At 42.5% G+C, this 20,555-nt stretch overlaps 1 long non-coding RNA gene across 2 annotated transcripts; it reads right to left on the bottom strand.

Moving 5' to 3' along the window:
• Positions 1 to 16,041: 16,041 nt before the first annotated feature.
• Positions 16,042 to 18,335, bottom strand: LOC143121022 (uncharacterized). 2 transcript variants are annotated; one of them, XR_012986360.1, is made up of 5 exons: positions 17,991 to 18,335; positions 17,190 to 17,275; positions 16,834 to 16,921; positions 16,507 to 16,730; positions 16,042 to 16,326 (listed from the first exon to the last, which is right to left on the bottom strand). It is a non-coding gene; the product is annotated as an uncharacterized LOC143121022 (long non-coding RNA). The 2 variants fall into 2 exon arrangements; XR_012986359.1 differs by having other exon boundaries at positions 16,042 to 16,730; positions 17,991 to 18,327.
• Positions 18,336 to 20,555: the final 2,220 nt, after the last annotated feature.

Genomic DNA, 20,555 nt, shown 5'->3' with positions numbered 1-20,555 from the left:
TTCTTTAGAACACAGCTGATCAACCGTCTGCTTTCACTTTTAAATTAAGTTCCAATCCTTGCGTAGTGATATGAAAGAATTGACTTAGAAGCACAAAGCCCATTTTCCTTGACAGCGGTCTGTTGTACTTAGCAACGGTCTGTTATTCAGAATTAGCAGACCGCCGAACGTTGGGAAGGCCCATTCAAGTGAATGGAGCATTCTGCAGCACTATGAAGAGCCGTGTAATAAGGCTTATTAACACAACATAACATTAATAACAGAAAGGCTAAGGATGATTTGCGTCCAGGATGATTACAAATATGATTATCAGGGATGAAATTGATGACCGGAATGACAAGAAGGGGGGGTGGGGGGATGCGGATGGTAGCTCTGAGAGTGTGAATGAGGTGGTGTTGGGATGGGGGTGTGGGTGGGGGGGTAAGGGGTAGTGAGTGTGTGAGGATGTATGTGTGTGTGTGTGTGTGTGTGTGTGTGTGTGTGTGTGCGTGCATATGTGTAAGGTTGGCTTGCTGTTGGGCCAGGAGGAGAGAAGCTGGAACACAGAGAGGGAGGGTTTCAGAGGAGAGGAATTGTAATTAATTCTGTTAAAGATGAGTGTAATAATAAGAATAACTAATTGCCTGATTGATTCACAACCTGGGCACCCATTAGTGACCACAGTTCCACCGAGCCCCGGCGGTTATGGCGATGAGCTGACAGAGGGGAGGACCTGCGTGCCACCCATCCCCCCAGGCCCCCAGCATATGCACACGTCCCCCACTACCACGACCAACCACACCTCGCCCCCAGACCTCCACCCAACACGCCACTCTTGACCTAAATATGTATGTGAATGGCTAGGCTGAGAGCTCTATCTAGTGTGTAGCATTAAAAGAAGTGGGCATGCATGGTGAATATCTGTCAGGATTTCCCCATGCATACCACACTTACCCTGTGTAAGATGTATGCCTCCTCTGTAATGTGTGCATTAAAATAAGTGAGGCATGCAGATAGACACCTGATGAGGTATCTACCTGCACTCCACCCTTACCCTAGCCTGTTTTGTAGTTTTGTTTATGTTTTATGAATGTCACCTAATATGTAGTGCAATTAAAAGAGAGTAAGCGTGCTGTGTGCTTCCAGGACAAGGCATGTGCATGAGCGTATGAGGGGGGTGCACAACTGGGGCCCAGGGCTAATAAATAACCCACAGGACCCAACCAATGCCAAACCCACACAGCGACCCGCCAGGACCGAGTCTCCCAAGCCATCCAATGGGGCCCCGGCAGAATAACGATGAGAGAGTGAAATTAGAAAAGTTATCAGAGATGTAAATAGAAGGGGGGAGGGGAAGAAGGGGATGCTATTAATAATAATAGTAATAATAATAATAATGATAATAATAATAATAATAATAACATAACAGTTCCAGCTACCATCCCCTGCCCAGTGTTCGAGGATAAGAACCTATGATTAACTGATCCATGCGAAATTGAAAGGAATACAAACTTATAAAGGTCATTATGAATACCAATATGTAGACACAAATAAAATCCACAATGCATTAGCATATTTACAAGTGCATAACAGGTTTTATGAGGATGTTTCAGTTAATCCAGATTGGTCTAATACCCTTAATCGAACTGAAGGAGTACACAGTTGTGAAGCTGAGAACATGTCTACAGACGAGTCATCTATGTGGTAAGAAATAGATGTTGTGGACCAGTCTTTGTATGATCAACAGCAACATGGTATGTTATTGGATACATGTATGCAACCTGTTGATGTGACTCAAGAAGTTCTTGATCAGCATTTCAATGGTGTGTTTTCTATTGCTCCAGCTGAGGGAAACAGTCTTGTCAGGGAGAATGGACATCTCAACATAAGGATACATTAGAAAATTATGATTGGTATAAACTTTGTCACGACATGATAAGCAGTTCTGGTGCTTAAAAATGCCAAATAGTGCCCTGGGCCTTGGTGCGTACTATGGAATACAACCCTAGCGGCGCCCCTGGTTTTACCCCCAGTCCGTAGCCCCTGTCGTTTGGTGGACTCATCGTAGGTAGACTCGTTTACAAGGGGGCAGGTGAATTTCCGGAAGTTGAACCACCCATGGAGCTGTGGTTATCAACTCTCTGCTAACCCCATAGAACGCCCATTCATTTAGTATAGTATATAGTATAGTATATACCCAGTAAACAAAATAAAGTCCTGGCGACGTCCCCTAAAGGTCCCCTGGCGAACGTCACCTCCTCGACATTGTGTAGGACCTCTGTTCGGGAGGTCTAAAAGATGTCCACGAGACTTTGAGAGGACGTCCTGTAATGGTCACCGTGACGTTATGCGCGCAACGTTTATATTTCCGCGATGGTAAAAAAAAAAAAAAAACATGAAGCGCGATTTAGGGACCGTTCGTTATTTATAAACGGGGTCACCGGAGGAAAATAGGGGAGGGTCATGTCTTTTTATTCTTTGTTGAGGGGAGGGTCACCTAACTTTTTTTGTCAAGGAGGGGGGGGGTCACCCATCTTTTGTATTAATGAAAACAGCAAAAAATCAAAGTGGCTTGTTTGATAGTTGATTTCTGTCGCCATATAACGTTCTCTTTCGTTCCATAGCTCTGTCAATATTGAACAATGAAAATAAGGGAGATTTCCCGGGTTTCTCACGCAAAATACGGAAAATGTCAACATCCGTCCCCATTAACGTTGGAAGGGTTGGAGCAACAAAGTAGCCTAGTTTATTCACGCTTAACAGCCTCCATTTGGTCAACTTTATCCAGCCCTAAAAAAAGCTAACTTTGGTTTACTTGTAGTTTACCGTGTAGCCATAGCCTAACTTTAAACAGTGTGCATGCTTATAAAGCATACTTGTGCTTAATTCGTCCACACATCCAGCTCCCAACGTTTTGACAAGCATTTCTACCAATTTACCTTGTTCCTGCCCATCTCTAGCTTTGCTGTCTCCATCCTTTCTGTTTTTGTTGTTTGCAAAAAAATATATAGTAGCCTAGGCCTATTTATTGGTAACCAGCAACAAGTGCAATTTGTTAATCGCTGTCATTCTCTCTCCTGCCAACAAAAATGTGTTACGTTCCAAGTAGCAGTGCGTAATTCTGCTTCATAAAGCAGAATACAGAATACAAATACATTGGTCATATAAATAGCCAGTTTATGGTCTACAGTGTAGGCTAGAGTTGGTAAGTTATGGGCCAACTTGGAGTGAATATACAGGGGGATTTCTTTGGCTCTTAGCCTGGCAGGTGCGCACGTAGACATAGCCTATGGCCGAACACTGCAAGCGCCAATGAATCGTGCTCTCACAACAACCACGTCGTTAACTTAAATAGGCCTACTGTAGGTTAACATCACTCTGAGTTCGCATTCAAGCAAGCAAAACGATGATTTGAATACATCTGTTTCTCTGGAAGGGCAAGGGGTAACAACAGGACAACACAGAGACAGGCCAGAATGCAGGACTAATGTTATGATAGTATTACAGTAGCCTAATATGGGATATTCTACGGGAAAATATTAAAACGGCAAGACAGCGGGGAAAAGTTAAAATGATAGGCCTAAACCCGGAAAAAGTTGGCTTGTTAGGTATTTTTCGGTCCCTGTGATTATTTGTGAAATTGTGCAAACGGTCTTTTCAAGTCATTTGAGAAGGAAGGAGTGTAGCAAGCTCCCAAATTGACGCTCGTCTGAGAAATTGAGTTTTGGATAATGTTCAGCTTCGGCAGCTTTACAATGACTGAGGAAGCCTAGAGACGAGTCCATAGCAACAAGTTCATGTGTTGAATTTGTTATTACCCAGTGTGCTTTGTTGAATGGTCTCAATGTTTTATTGTTTTATTTCATGTGAATACTTACTAGAGGAATACATTATTTCAAGTAGGCTAATGCAGTTGCAGGAAGTGTGCATTTAGTTTCCATGCTTATTGTGTTTCCACAACAATGTTAGTGAGTAAATCTACAGAAATGGCCACCATCTTGGTGAAGTGTGATGTGTAAGATCAGAAAGCAGAGGGTGAGTTTAGAACTATTGCTTATGTAGCAGGCAGACCTTGTATGCTTGCTTGCTCTTTCTTCCTGGTCTCTCCTGGCCCCTCTGCTAATGAGTGGGTGGGGCCAATCATTCAATTAGGCCCACCATGTGCTACTTTAGGAGCTCTACAGCAAGAGGCTCGGTAGGTTCCACTGTTTGTCCCTCGGCTGAGCACTGGGGTCTACCGGCCATCAGGTATGTGGCTGCCCTAATGCTGTAGACTAAAATGTGCTTGGTTTAGCTAAACTCCATTTCTCTGTAGCCCTAGATGGATGGATATGCTATCCTCATCTGCTGTCAGTGGAAAATTGCCATAGAGAAGAATATGGGTATGTATAGCTCTAAAATAAATTGATGTTTGGGGAAATGGTATCAGGTTTGATGTATTTTGTTTGTCTTCCAGGTAGCACGGCTTTTCCATCCGCGTTGCCCTCAGCGTAGGTCGTGCTGCTGTCTTGTTGTCTTAGTTTTGTTTGGTTTCTGTTTAGCTTTGCTCGCACTTGGCAACTGCTTGCATTGTACTTGTACCCTTTTGTTTTACTTTACTTTATTATCTTAGTTATACAGTGTCTGTTTATTGCATAGTCTGGGAGCAACAACTTTTAACTGTTTTGTTAATTTGGCAGGCAGGGTTCTCGCTGGCGGGAGGCTAGTCCGTCACCTAGTGGTGGTGCAGTAAAGATGCACATTTTGGTGTGAATTATCAGAATGTTTGCTGTGGTCTGCGGTGTCATGATTTGATCTTTCTTGCTGTGCGTGTGCATGTGTGTAGGCTCTAGGGCACGTTATCAGTAGTCTGCCTCCCCCAGGTAAGCCCCTGCCTTGCTCATCCTGCTCCATCGTGCCTCCCCTATGGAACCTGTGTTAGTTGTGATCATTTTAAATAACAAAAGTGCAACAAGAAAACATAATAAATATTTTTGTACTTTCCTAACCCAGACTAGTCTTCATGTCTTTTTGCAGCTCTCCCCCCTTCCTTTTCCCTGGCTTTAGTTAAATAAACTTGGTCATGTTTCCACTGGAATTCACGTCTCTGCCTCGGGTATACGAACCTGTGTGCTATGGTGCAATTATGTGTGTATATATATATATATGTGTATGTATTATGCCCTGCTACATTCTGGCGTAGTCGGCAGGATACACAACAAAAGACGTGAATTCCATGACTTTGTTTGTCACAGTTGGCCTGGCAGACCTTTCTTTCTGTGTTTGGTTTTTTTTATTATTTAAGACAAGACAGCAGCCGACCAGAAGACCATGGACCCAAAGCCCTTTGCAAGCCAGCCTCCTCTGACGACTCCTGTTACCACCTCTACCCCTGTGGAAGTCTTCTGTGTCTCCTCTGCACCTGCCTTGTGGGTGGCGCCCCCGCAAGTGGATCGGAGGCGATCTATCAAAAGACTTTTATGTATGTCCACTGTAATCGCAACTGTTTAGATGTAGGGGTGGGTTGAGCAGGAGCAATGAATGGGTGGGGTTGCTGGGTTGTACGAAGGTTTTCTTTATTTCTATGACTACTGTATCCTAGGTTTCCGAGGAAGCCCCCTGATTTCTTTGTGTTTGGTAGCAGACCTGGCCTACTGGCCAGACTGCATGCCCTACTGTGTGTTGGATAGCAGCCTTCATTCGCTGGGTCTCCATGTGCTTGGTAGCAGAACTGGCCTACTGACCAGGCTGCACGCCCGTGAGTGTTGGATAGCAGCATTCATTCGCTGGGTCTCCATGTGTTTGGTAGCAGATCTGGCCTACTGACCAGGCTGCACGCCCGTAAGTGTTGGATAGCAGCGTTCATTCGCTGGGTCTCCATGTGCTTGGTAGCAGATCTGGCCTACTGACCAGGCTGCAAGCTGCTGTGTGTTTTGGGTAGCAGCGCTGGCCGCTGGGTCCCCACTGTAACTGGTCTGGTCCACTGACCGGATCTTCCCCTCGTGCTTGAGCAGCCTATAGGCCTACTGACCACGCTGCCAAGAGCTTATGTTTTAACTGTGCTTCTGGCCTGTAAAGGAGGTTTTCAGTTTATTTAATTTAACCTGGTACCTATTTCCCCTTCTACATTTTAGTGGCATATCGTCGGGGCGACGATAAGTAATTGGGGGGTAGATTGTAGCAGGCAGACCTTGTCTGCTTGCTTGCTCTTTCTTCCTGGTCTCTCCTGGCCCCTCTGCTAATGAGTGGGTGGAGCCAATCATTCAATTAGGCCCACCATGTGCTACTTTAGGAGCTCTACAGCAAGAGGCTCGGTAGGTTCCACTGTTTGTCCCTCGGCTGAGCACTGGGGTCTACCGGCCATCAGGTATGTTGCTGCCCTAATGCTGTAGACTAAAATGTGCTTGGTTTAGCTAAACTCCATTTCTCTGTAGCCCTAGATGGATGGATATGCTATCCTCATCTGCTGTCAGTGGAAAATTGCCATAGAGAAGAATATGGGTATGTATAGCTCTAAAATAAATTGATGTTTGGGGAAATGGTGTCAGGTTTGATGTATTTTGTTTGTCTTCCAGGTAGCACTGCTTTTCCATCCGCGTTGCCCTCAGCGTAGGTCGTGCTGCTGTCTTGTTGTCTTAGTTTTGTTTGGTTTCTGTTTAGCTTTGCTCGCACTTGGCAACTGCTTGCATTGTACTTGTACCCTTTTGTTTTACTTTACTTTATTATCAGTTATACAGTGTCTGTTTATTGCATAGTCTGGGAGCAACAACTTTTAACTGTTTTGTTAATTTGGCAGGCAGGGTTCTCGCTGACGGGAGGCTAGTCCGTCACCTAGTGGTGGTGCAGTAAAGATGCACATTTTGGTGTGAATTATCAGAATGTTTGCTGTGGTCTGCGGTGTCATGATTTGATCTTTCTTGCTGTGCGTGTGCATGTGTGTAGGCTCTAGGGCACGTTATCAGTAGTCTGCCTCCCCCAGATAAGCCCCTGCCTTGCTCATCCTGCTCCATCGTGCCTCCCCTATGGAACCTGTGTTAGTTGTGATCATTTTAAATAACAAAAGTGCAACAAGAAAACATAATAAATATTTTTGTACTTTCCTAACCCAGACTAGTCTTCATGTCTTTTTGCAGCTCTCCCCCCTTCCTTTTCCCTGGCTTTAGTTAAATAAACTTGGTCATGTTTCCACTGGAATTCGCGTCTCTGCCTCGTGTATACGAATCTGTGTGCTATGGTGCAATTATGTGTTCTCTTAACTCATTTCCCTGGGTGCTAGGCCCAGGGTGGCGTAGTCTGGCTAAAGTGATTGGCTGTTAGTGCCGCTTTCCCTCTTCGAAAACCTTGCCCTGCTACACTTATGTCGTTGTGTTTTCATAGCGCTCTATAGCGCTAGGTATCGACGATTGGTCGGGGAGGGTCATGTCTTTTTAGAACAGACTGCTGGAGGGTCGTTGAAAATTTTCTTGCAGGCAGGGGAGGGTCATGCAACTTTTGATTGAAGCACTCAAAATCCCTCCGGTGACCCCGTTTATAAATAACGAACGGTCCCTTAGTATTTAGTATGGTGGTCTATTACCTGCGTGAAGCTGGCCCCCCATGTTATTCAAAAATGATTAAAAACACTGCTATTCGTTTGTGCTACGTTTGTGCCGGTTTGTGCCGTAAAAATTATCGTTTGTGCTGTTAAGGGATTTAAGTAATTAAACTTTACATTTTCTGGCCAGTGACGTCACTCAGCCCCCCATACTTGTTCAAATTTCCCCAAAATAGTGTCAATCGTTTGTGCTATGTTTGTGCTCATTTGTGCCGTTAAAAGTAACATTTGTGCTACTATGTTTTTTAAGATATTCCACGTTATTTGTTACACGTGTGACGTCATCCAGCCCCCCATCAATGTCCAAATCTTTCCAAAATGGTCTCAATCGTTTGTGCTAGGTTTGTGCTGATTTGTGCCGTCTAAAACATTTGTGCTACTATGTTTTCTAAGTTATTATGGTTTATTTATTACTTGCGTGACGTCACCAGCCCCCAATGTCCAAAACTCACCAAAATGGTCTCAATCGTTTGTGCTGTGTTTGTGCTGATTTGTGCGTTAAAATAACTTCAAAAACATAGCTACACAAATGTTATCACGCTTTGTTACAGGTGTGACGTCATCCAGCCCCTTATCAGTGTCCAAATCTCCTCAAAATAGTTGCGATCGCTTTGGCTACGTGCGTGCTGATTTGTGCCATTTAAAGAAACGTTTGTGTACTATGTAGAAGTTGCCCAGCAGTTGTAGCTTATACTAGGCATCACCTAGCAGCACCCCCCCCCCCACCCCTCCAATCAATGTCCAATCGTAGTCCTAATCGTTTGTGCTGATTGTGCTGTTAAAAAAAGAAACAAAAGGAAACATTTGTGTTGTTTATAAAACTATATCGTGCTGATCTTAACCGAGAAAAGAAAAGAAGATGTGCTACTATTTACGTGGTTGTTTGTGCTGCCAAGGGTTAGTAGCCTACACCAGTTGCTTGTGCATAACGTCAGAATTACTGCAACCACTAGAATAAACCTGCTGGCCATTAGTCGGCAGCTGTGGAGAAACACCACTCCATTCTCCGGCCAGTAGCGTCTGCAGGTGTGCACAGCAGTGTGCGTAGGCCTACTATTAGGCAGCTACGGAGTAGGCTACGAGAGACTTACGAGAGATAATTCCCCCTGTGTGTGTAGGCTATATTCACTCCAAGTTTGCCTACCATAACTCATCACTGCACTATAGCCCATATTCTCCTAAAATAAACAAATGTATTGTAGCGATCTCACCCTCAGACAAGATTCACCTTTGGCCAGGACGGCCATTTATTGGAACAGGAAGACTCATACGTACACAGACAACTACATAGGGCAACACAGGGGTAGTCTCAGCCGCACATGTAACACACAATAAGGGTTTACCACACACATCAACACGAGGATTAACACGAGGTACAACCAAAGAGACTAACACGCTAACAACTACACAACATGGTAAACGTAACTACAACTATTATAACCGACATTACACATTCTAGCATTCACTCGCACTGCATTCTGGGAGACACTCATTCAACGTTAGACATGAACATCCACCGACGCTACATAACGCCCTCCCGAGCCATTGTCGTCCCCGGCAATGACAGCTCAACTCACCGCTCGCGGCTGCGTCTGTGTCAGTCCCAGTGCTTAGTCCAAGTGACCGGAAAGCCTCTGGCTGCACGATAACCCCTCCCGACTGGAAGGGCTCTCGGCTGCCTCTGTCACGTCAGTTCTCCCCTGAACAAGCACCAGAACCGGCCAGACGTGGGTTGTGGTGTCGCTTGGGCCCTCGGTTTCCTGTCGTGCAGCTGCGCTACCTCAAACAGCAGCAAACAGTCCCACTGCAAGCCGAACCCCCGGATACGCTGGAACCCCTGGACGTTCGGTAGCCCCCTCTGGCTACTGTGACAGCTCGTGGCCGTTGCCACCTGTCCACAGTGTGCCGATCTCCAGGCGGTCAGCAGTCCACGTCGAGGTCCCTCCTCACGCTGCCCTCTTGTAGAACTTTTGTCGGCTGTCTCTCGAGCACAACGATGCTCCACTGTGGCGGGAAATGGAGACCCCGACCCTCCCAGCAGGCTCGGGACACACAGGAACTCACACACAAAACGTGAAAAACATTGCGCAGACTTGTGTCGAACGTGCGCACTTCAAACTTCAAACAGTCCACAAAACGATAGCTCCCAAGGCTCTACAGGTCAACGTTACCCTCTTGGTCACTAGCTGGAGCAACGCAAGCTCCCGAACTAGCAGCTATGACTCCATCACACTCTCGACCGGCAGCTGACGCTCTGGAAGTTCTTCCGTAGCTGGCGGTGTAAACCCGGCCGCTGTGGTCGTGTTCCAAGGTCGTCAGAGAGTTCGCGCTCTCTATGGATGAGATCCTCGGATGACGGCAGCATCGACATCGGCGTCGAGCCGGGAACTCCTCAGCCGGGGCCGCTTCCTCCAGCGTTGGCAGCTCTCGTCGGCTGTGCAGGGCTGGTCCCGCTGGTCGCCTGCACAGGTCCCGCGCCGGGCCGGAAGGTCCTCCATCCTCCGCAGTGGCGAGCTCAGCTAGCTAGCTAGTCCTTAAAAGGACCATTGGAATATCTGCTGAGCTTCACCGCCATCTTGCTGGTCTGGTCTTCGGCCTTCTTCTCCATCTTGATCTGGTGTAGATCTTCGCGCCCCGGGAGGGGCCCATCCCATCCCACTTCTGACACCAAGGTAGCGATCTCACCCTCAGACAAGATTCACCTATGGCCAGGACGGCCATTTATTGGAACAGGAAGACTCATATGTACACAGACAACTACATAGGGCAACACAGACGTAGTCTCAGCCGCACATGTAACACACAATAAGGGTTTACCACACACATCAACACGAGGATTAACACATGAGGTACAACCAAAGAGACTAACAAGCTAACAACTACACAACATGGTAAACGTAACTACAACTATTATAACCGACATTACACATTATAGCATTCACTCGCACTGCATTCTGGGAGACACTCATTCAACGTTAGACATGAACATCCACCGACGCTACAGTATTTCTTCAATAATTTTATGCAACAGTGGATTGTGCACACAAGCAGCACTTAGGCTACTTGCTGACCCAAGTCTCCAAGGCCACCGTGGATATATGAAACTTTGCAAACAGCAAAAACAGAAAGGAAGGAGGCAGCAAAGCTAGGAGTTATTTCAGATGGGCAAGAAGGTAGGCTAAATTGGTATGTTTGTCAAAATAATGTTTAAACATTAAAGTCATACGACAGTATACTAAAACTAAAGGTACATTTGTATCCTTTTTAGCACTTTATAAAGTTGACTAAATTAATAGGCTACTCTTTAGCTATAAACCTAAGAAACAGCAATTCCTTGCACTTATGTTTTCTGCCAGATCAGGAGAAACATTTGGTAGGCTACAGTTTGGGACGATTTGGCCAGTGTGTGTGAGACTGATGTCATGAGCATAGCCGATAGAATATGGTAGCCTAATGTAAATATAGTTACAGAAAACACATTGATGGGGCTGGGTATCACGTTTAATAAACATAGGAGAAATGTCGGCGCAATCAGCACAAACGATTGGGTATAGGCTTAGGTTTGGACATTGATGGAGGGGCTGGGTGATAAGCTACTACAACTGCTGGACAAGGCCGCTGGTCAATTTACATAGTAGCCTACCCTACAAACGTTTATTTAAATGGCACAAATCAGCACGCACGAGGCACAAATGATCGCGGCTATTTTGAGGAGATTTGGACACTGATGATGGGCTGAATGACGTCACACATGTAACACAGCGTGTTAACTTAAAAAAAAACATGGCTGCACAAATGTTATTTTTAACGGCACAAATCAGCACAAACATAGCACAAACGATTGAGACCATTTTGGCTGGTGACGTCATGGGAGTAATAAATAAACCATAATAACTTAGAAAACATAGTAGCACAAATGTTTCTTTTAACGGCACAAACCAGCACAAACCTAGCACAAACGATTGAGACCATTTTGGGAAGATTTGGACATTGATGGGGGGCTGAGTGACGTCACACGTGTAACAAATAACGTGAAATATCTTAATAAACATAGTAGCCTAGCACAAATGTTACTTTTAACGGCACAAATGAGCACAAACGTAGCACTAGATTGACACTATTTTGGGGAAATTTGGACAAGTATGGGGGGCTGAGTGATGTCACTGGCCAGAAAATGTAAAGTTTAATTACTTAAAACCCTTAACAGCACAAACGATAATTTTTACGGCACAAACGTAGCACAAATGAATAGCAGTGTTTATAATCATTTTTGAATAACATGGGGGGCCAGCTTCACGCAGGTTAGGCTATTTACATCCTGTAAGTCTCAGCTTTGCTAGGAGAGAGGTAGACGGAACGTGAACACACATTAATGACTTCTACAACTACTTGAGTCATTTTTTGCTAAGTGATCAATGGCCAGTTTTTCTGATTTAGTCAGATTCTCCCTAACCTTCTGAGCAGAGGTTTTGAAAAGTTCTTCAATTTCATAATCCACTTTTTGAGCACAGTAAGAGGGAGAGAGAGGTGATACAAGAAAAACTTGCTGAGATAAAGACACAAATATCTACTACTAATGATGACCAGAAAAAACTGCCATTTGAAAATAAACTGAAGGAGGATCTTGAAAAACTGACAGACTGAGACAACAGAAAGTCAAGAAATTTAAACGGGATGAAAATGACTACAAAGAAGGGAAGGTCTACCGATGGTCTGAACAAAATCGCTATGGAACACAACGACAGAGGTCTATATCCTTCAACCTTACAAGCAGTGATGAAGAATCTACTGCCTTCTCCAATGCATCGTCTCATGCTTCTTCTTCTGATTTCTTGGACGAATGCCCCCAACCTGGAAGATCCATCATAAAAAAACAAGGAGGGGCAGGAAGAGGACAAAGGCAAAGAGCATCACAGCAACCACCGCCGACCCTCAGGAGCAGAATGAAACGGTAATCAATCTATCTAATACATCTTTGTCTCCCGATTGTGTCAGTGTGTTGTCAAAAGGACTTTCTTTTTCTCCTACCTACCACACAAATGAATTCAATACTAAAGTGGACTTGTTCAGATTCTGCCGCAGTCTCCACCTTAAAGCTTGGTATCACCACCATAGCCAAAGAAGTGTTTCAACTGTCCAAAGCTCCCCTTTCAGACCAAAATCACATTTTATGCCCCCAGCTTCTAATGCCACTTTAACTGCCTTTACAAAAAAAGTGGATTATGAAATTGAAGAACTTTTCAAAACCTCTGCTCAGAAGGTTAGGGAGAATCTGACTAAATCAGAAAAACTGGCCATTGATCACTTAGCAAAAAATGACTCAATAATCATAAAGCCAGCAGATAAGGGGGGCGCAGTTGGCTGGACAAAGAAAAATACATTGAAGAAGCCCTACGACAATTGAACAACTCAGATTTCTACAAAAAACTGTCTTTTAATCCAATGGACCGCACAAAAGAGAGACTGAATGAATTTTTGTCCACAGCCATGGTGGCCGGATGGATTTCAAAACAAGAACATGACTTCCTCTTATGTGAACATCCCCGCACACCTACATTTTACATGCTCCCTAAAGTGCACAAGTCCCTTGAATGTCCACCAGGAAGGCCCATTATATCCTCAAATGGGTCTCTCACAGAACCTGCCTCCCAATTTATAGACTTTCATATAAAACCTCTTGCCCAACAGCTCCCTTCTTATATACAGGACACTACCCATGTCTTAAAGATTTTGAATGATATGGATGTTTCTGATGATTCTTATCTGGTCACTATGGATGTAGAATCTTTATACACAAATATTACTCATGACGATGGACTGAAAGCTTTAAACTACTTCTTAACCAACAGGTCTACAGACTGCTTACCTCCATCTGATTTCCTAATTAAACTCACTGAATGGACATTGAAAAATAACATCTTTTTGTTTCAAGACCAATTATATATTCAGGTATGTGTCACTGCCATGGGGGCATGTTTTGCCCCAAATTATGCCAATCTTTTCCTAGGCCTATGGGAGAAGGAATATGTTTACAATAATGTCCACAGTGATAATATAAAATGGTATGGGAGGTACATTGATGATGTTTGCCTAATTTGGACTGGTTCTGAAGATGAGTTGTTTATGTTTCATGATATGTTGAATAAAAATGACAGAAATGTTAAACTGTCGATGGAACATTCAAAGACAACTATTTACTTTTTAGATCTAACTATCTCAAAAGGACTGGATGGCCGGCTCCATACTACAGTTTTTCGCAAAATCACTGATAGAAACACTATGTTAAGAGCAGATAGTTTCCACCCAGTCTGGTTAAAAAACAACATACCTTTTGGACAATTCCAACGTCTGAGACGTATATGCGATTCAGACCAAGAGTATGAGAAGCAGGCCAAAATCATGTCTCATCGCTTTATACAGAGGGGCGACCAGACTGATGTTGTACAGTCTGCTAATGAAAAAGCTCTCTCCAAACAGAGGACAGATTTGTTTAAAAAGAAGAAAAAAAAGTCATCTAGTCAAGAACAAGTTTACTTTGTCACAAAATATAGCAGCCTTGCCAATCCGATTAAAAAGATAATTTTGTCTAATTGGAACCTGTTGAAAAGTGACTCTATTTTGAGAGAAGTGTTTCCAGTCCCCCCCAAAATTACGTTTAGGAGGGCCCCCACCCTTCGAGACAAACTAGTACCTAGCCACCTTAGTGTGAACAAAAAGACTACCTGGCTTCATAGACAGATAACCGGTACATACAAATGTGGTTTTTGCAACCATTGTTCTAACATAAAAGAATGTAAACAATTTGTTGACTTCAAATCTAACAAAACATACAACATACAATCATTCATCAACTGCAATACCACCTTTGTGGTGTACCGTTTGTCATGTATGTGGCTGTTTCTATATAGGCTCTGAACATAAAAATGCCATCAGAAAGGTAATTTGGATTATCCAATGGCGAAACATTTTCACACAGTACATAACAGCAATCCAGATGGTCTAATGGTTGAAGGTCTAGAAACAATAAAAAAGAATATTAGGGTGGTGATAGGTTAAAATCATTATTGCAAAGGGAAACTTTCTACATATATACTCTGCAGGCCATGACATACCCTGGATTAAATGAGGAGATAGATTTTAGTCCTTATCTGTAATGACTTTTCACTTTCAAGTATTGATGTCTGTCCTAACCTAAATCTGCTGCCACCTAGTGGTTCTTTTTTTCTTTTTTTTTCTTTACCTGGCTATTCACTGCCTTGTGACACCTGTGGGGCCACCTACTGGCCCTTGTATGTAGTGTTTACCTGAGAACTATGTGAATTCATTACCTGTGCTGTCCAGGTGTATGTCATTAGTTCACCTCAAAAGAGGCAATTGTTTGTTCGTGCAGTATACCCTGAAGAAGGCTCTGTGCCGCTACGCGTGGGTGTCTGCCCAGATCATGTTTTTTTTTTTTTAAATAGCCATGTTTAAACAAAGGCTTTTTATAACTTTTTGAAGAAGAGTGCCTTGGACTCCCTTTTCTTTAGATAGATAGATACTTTATCCCCAGACGTGTAACGTGAAGTCGTGCATGGATGTGATGTCTCCGTACTGCAGTTGGTAGCCAGAGCGCTCTCAACTCCGCTGCCATGTGTGAATAAACAAACGTCCCCCCCATGTCCCCGTTATTGTCGGGTCCTTAGAAGGTATTTGAAATGACCGAATGCAAATGTCATCCGAGGGACCTGACGGTGACGGCCCCAGAAAGTCCTGCACCGGACGTCACACAATAACTAAACGATAACTTGCTCCGGACGTCAATAAGGTCACCGGAACGTCCGCTAGAGAACATGACGTTCGGGACCAATCGGGGATGTCGTGAATGTCGGCATAAGGTCCGGGGGATGTCCCATGTTTGTTGGGTTGCTCCTCGTCAGAAATCTCATCGGATATGCACACTCTTTGCTGTTTCCACAAGGAGCTGCTGTAGCCTAACATCAGGGACAGCTATGCGTGACACTTTTAAACGCGAGCATGCGTCAAATAAATTACAATGACATTTAAACAAGTCATGAAGAAGCAGTATCCTTACACTGAAAAAAAAAGTTCCTTGAATTTACATGATTTTAATGTGTACATCGGTCCCACATAATCAGAATGTGTCCAGCTGACACAATTTTTACACTTTTGTTCTAGTTAATCGTTTCTTGTAAAACCTACACATTGAAATCACATCGTATTACATAAAAAAATCATGTTGAATGAAGATAATACCTTCATATTTATGTAATACCAATGTATTGTGTAATGCAAAAGTAATTTTATCATGTCAATAGTAATAGATTGTAAAAGGTACTTCTAACTTCATTTATTAATGCTAAAAAAATAAACTCTTAAAGTTTTATGTCCCTATAGTAACAGAACAGTGTGTTTTAACTGTTTTTTTTTTTCTTTCTAGAATTGCAGACATCTGTTATACATCTTTTTACTGAAAAGAGTCAAGTCAGTTTAGTAGTCAATTTTTATTGAAAGCAACATGAAATACACAGTATTGTTTTTTATCCAGCAATTGACAAATGGAAAAAAGTGCAGCAAACATCACAGGGAAAGGAGAAAGATAGAGGAGTGAGAGAGGAAGAGGAGAGAGAGAAGTGAGAGAGGGAGAAGGGGAGAGAGGGAGAGAGAAGGGGGAAGAGAGAGAGGGAGAGAAGAGAAAGAAAGTGAGAGATCAGGCCTGAAGACTGATGGACCAGATTCAAAGATGACTGACCAAAAGGTGACATTTCTAGTTCCTAAAATAAAGATAATTAATAATTAATAATAATAAAAAACATCCACAAAAAGATTTCATGACCCGTGGTCACTCAGCCATTGATAGTCCTTTCAGGTTTCAACATAGTAAAAACAGTATTTCTTTTTCAAAAAATAAAAATGGAAAGTCATTCACTGAAACAGGTTGTTCTTTAACCAACCTTTGGAGTTTGCCTTCATCCAGCTCCATGAAGATTTTTTACAATGCCTCAAAGGTGTATCTAAGCACGGGCAGGTACATGAGGTTATCAACTCCGACATCATCAGTGACAGCTAACGGCCATGTAGATCTGTCAAAAACGTTATTCCTTGGAGTACGACCCCAATGTCCTCATGTTCTCTCAGGACATAAACCTCAACAGTTGTCTTCAACTTCATCCATGACCTGAATTAGGCAGACAAATGCACATAACAGTAAGAAAATGAGACCCTCTAACAAAGCCCTATTGAGAAATGAATGTGAAAAATAGACATGTTCATGTACATACCACATATTCCTGCACAAAGTTTTCAGGATCTTCCCCCGTGTAGATACAGAGTCCCTTCAGGAGACACTCGGCCAGCATCTATATCACACTGAAATAAAAACATTATTGATTAGCACGTTAATCCAAGTTTCATTTAAGTCAGCCACTGTTGTAAACGACCATATGATAAAAAGAAACAAAAAGTTAGACGAATACAATAGATAGATACTTTATTCTTCCCGAGATCATCACAAATTTTAGGATGTGATGAATAATAGAATAATAATAGAACAATATGTGAAGAAGTATCAATATCAACATGATCAAAAATATTAGCCTCTGTAAGGTTTGCATGATTAAAACTCTGCATTACTCACATCAGTAATTTGCTTAATCATTGCTTGGAGACAGGAACTTGGATTGAAGTGGGACAATTGTGATTCTTTTGAAATTCCGTGTTGATCTGAAATAAGATTAGCAGGAAGAAAATTAGTTTCATACGACAGTGCCAGACAAAACATACGCATACTGCACCACACATCTGGCATAACAGGCATTTATTGGTGTATAAGACATTCATTTTATCAACAGTAAATTCATAAATAAATAAAAGATCAAACTTCAGTGACTTCAAACAGTAACATCACTACATCTTAGACTCAGTAACAAAAAAGTTGTATGCGTACACTGTACTGCCTGTTTTTTTGCCTGCACAAACAAATCAAAATATTTATATTTCATATTTTCATCATATGGGGAGACAACTTCCTAGGGCTAAACGTTTTTGGATGCTATAATGTAACTTTGCAAATGGCTTTTTGTCCACGTGGCTATGCTAGCTTGCTTTTAGGCAGCCATTTGCTGGCAACACACTTGGCGCACACAGGCTAACAGGCTTTTCACTCACATACAACTTATTATGCTTCAAACGTGATCAAATTAATGGACTGTACCAAACCAACCCCAATTTAGCTTTACTATGATTTATGTATTTTTCCAACCGCCCAACAGATGCAGCTAACTGGTTGGTTAGGCTAACGTTAACTTGGTAGAAAGAAACGGACCAAAAAATAATACAAAGACATCAAGGGTCAACTTTGCAACGCTGTAATACTGTAAGAAAACAGCTAGGAGATTTATTGTCTAATATAACATGATCATAAGGTTGATAAACTTACCCTTCAGTAGGCTAATTCGATTTGCCATTCTCTCTTCCACTTCAGTCACTGATGATAGATATCCAAACTTTAACGGTCAAACCATGCTTCAAAAACTTCTTCTTCTACTACTATGTATTTTTTTTAATGACACATTACAGCCACCTGCTGCTCTGGAGTATGTCTGAACTTAAAATTTTCACTTTCGATCAACACAAGAAAAATGTCTACATCCAGCATTCAAAATTATCTCTTGAAATCTACTTAATTAAAACACGTTTGCAAGCGGAATATAAAACAATCATGTTGCATATATCAAATTAATTTGTGTCAAATCAAAGACCCCCTATTTCCATTTTTTTCAGTGTAGCTAGATCGTTTTTGCTTTACAAATTAAAGGAGAATTCCAGTGTGATTTTGACCTAAAGTGTTTTGAAACATGATACCGAGTGTGAACGTATGTCTCATAGCCCATTTCGGCTTGTCCCCTGCACTCCGAAATCTGGCGCTAGTTAGCCGATGCTACCAACAAGGCGGTCAATGGTGGTGCCTCGGCATCGGCATAGCCATGTAAATAAATCACTTACACCATTTACGAGGCTCAATGTATCTCCACAATTCATTGGTAGACTTCCGAGGGCCCTGACATTTAAAACGAGACATTGAGAACTTTGAAAAAGCACTGGTAGTTTACTTACAAGACGATTTATACAGACAGTATCTTCACGAAGTTTAGCGTTTGCAGCCATCTTGAATTTAGTCACGATAAGTCGAGCTACGAGTAAGAATGAACAGGTATATCAGATTCCAAAAATAATTCCGTGGAAATGCATGGATTCCAGTTGCTGCTACTGATAGAAACTGTAATCCATGCATTTCCACAGAATTATTTTTTCGGAGTGCAGGGGACAAGCCGAGATGGGCTATGAGACATACGTTCACACTCGGTATCGTTTCAAAACACTTTAGGTCAAAATCACACCGGAATTCTCCTTTAAGTAGTCACTTCTGTTGCTAGACAACCCTAAACAAATGCTACGTGATCTGTTTTTAACATTTCTCTAGTTTTATTGCATCGTATTCAGCTCCAAAAGTCGGTTCAGTCCCAATTCGGCCGTGTGTGTGTTTCTGAAAATAAAACAGATAATAAGTACGTGACTACGTTAAATAAACCACTGCCTATTTAGAGCATGTTACATGCATCACGTAATGACAGTTATCAGAAGAAATGCGCATTGTAGGCTAAGGGCTAAGCTACACCAGGCGCGTAACTGAAGCGTTCCGTTCGTGTTGCGTCTGCTGCAACAATTAGAATACAGTAATCTACACCAGACGTGACAGTGGGGCGTAAGCGATGTGTATATACGCGCTGAAAACGCAAAAATAGACTAGTCTTCTATTTTTTTTTTTACGCGAGGTATGCGCGGGAGTAGGCTACTACATAAATATATATATATATATATATTAGCAAGAACCAGATTAGTTTAAACCAAAGATCTGTAATATTTGGTTTGAACGCCCTCAAGACTTGTTAACGTTACCATGGAGATACATGTTTCGGTTATTCGGTTATCGAGGTAACGTTAGAAGCTAGCCTACATTATACGTTAGACCGGCACATCCGGGAGCTTGACTCGTGACAAACGTTCCCGCCCCTTTCGGGGGGAAAACAAACAATAAAACGTAATTCGTACAGAAATCGTAGGAGTAAATAATAACAAAAAATACTACAAATCAATATGACCACTCAACACATAACCACTTTGCCGGTCGTTGACCGTGAAAGATACCTACAATAGCTTAATTTAATTAATATAGAAACATCTCCCTTCAGTCTCCCGAGTACGAAGTGGTGCAACAACCCCACTCAGTGGCGCAACAACCCCACTCAGTGGCCAGAAGTATCATACCCGGACATTTACTCGTATCTCATCGAGTCTCCAGGTAAGTAACTAAATTGTTTTCCTGTATTTTTGCCTTCATATTTGAATTTTAATGTAGTGTAGTTGACTCACAGGCTCAGATGTAAAGTATGTTAGTTAGATAATTCCGAGATATGATAATTTCTGTCATAGCCGTTAAGTGTTAGCCTAGGTTTCTGTTTTCTTTGGTCTGATTCATTATTTGGTGTGTTAGTTGTTAGTCTTTTGAAGATTAATGAATATTATAATTTCATAAAGATTTAATAACTAGGCTAATATTTATTTGCCAGCAAAGCTGTAGCCTAACCCACCTGGATTAAGGTGCAGCTAGCATAACAAATTTACCAGGCTTAGCCTAGGCTACTATATTTGCTCAAATGTTTTATTTTGACATTACAGGAATTTACACAGCAAGCAGAATGAAGAATTTTAGATCTCTTGAGGCACACATATTTTTCACTGATGGATGGGTGCAGACAATCTATCATAATAAACCTGATGAATCAGATTGCACCATCTTTAAGACCCAAGTCAAGCCATCTTATAAAGTTACTGAAAAGTGTCACAACACCTGGGTTGCTGTCAGAAGTGACGGGAATATCCTTGCCGCCCATTGTGACTGCATGGCAGGGTGAGTGATAGAGGAAGAGTGATAGGGAAAGAG

The sequence above is a fragment of the Alosa pseudoharengus genome, unplaced genomic scaffold (assembly GCF_046254945.1).
Source record: "Alosa pseudoharengus isolate Yale_2024_CS ecotype anadromous, Long Island Sound unplaced genomic scaffold, YU_APseudo_1.1 YU_APseudo_1.1_scf_13, whole genome shotgun sequence".
Lineage (NCBI taxonomy): Eukaryota > Metazoa > Chordata > Actinopteri > Clupeiformes > Clupeidae > Alosa > Alosa pseudoharengus.
This window is presented reverse-complemented; position numbering and strand designations above follow the sequence as displayed.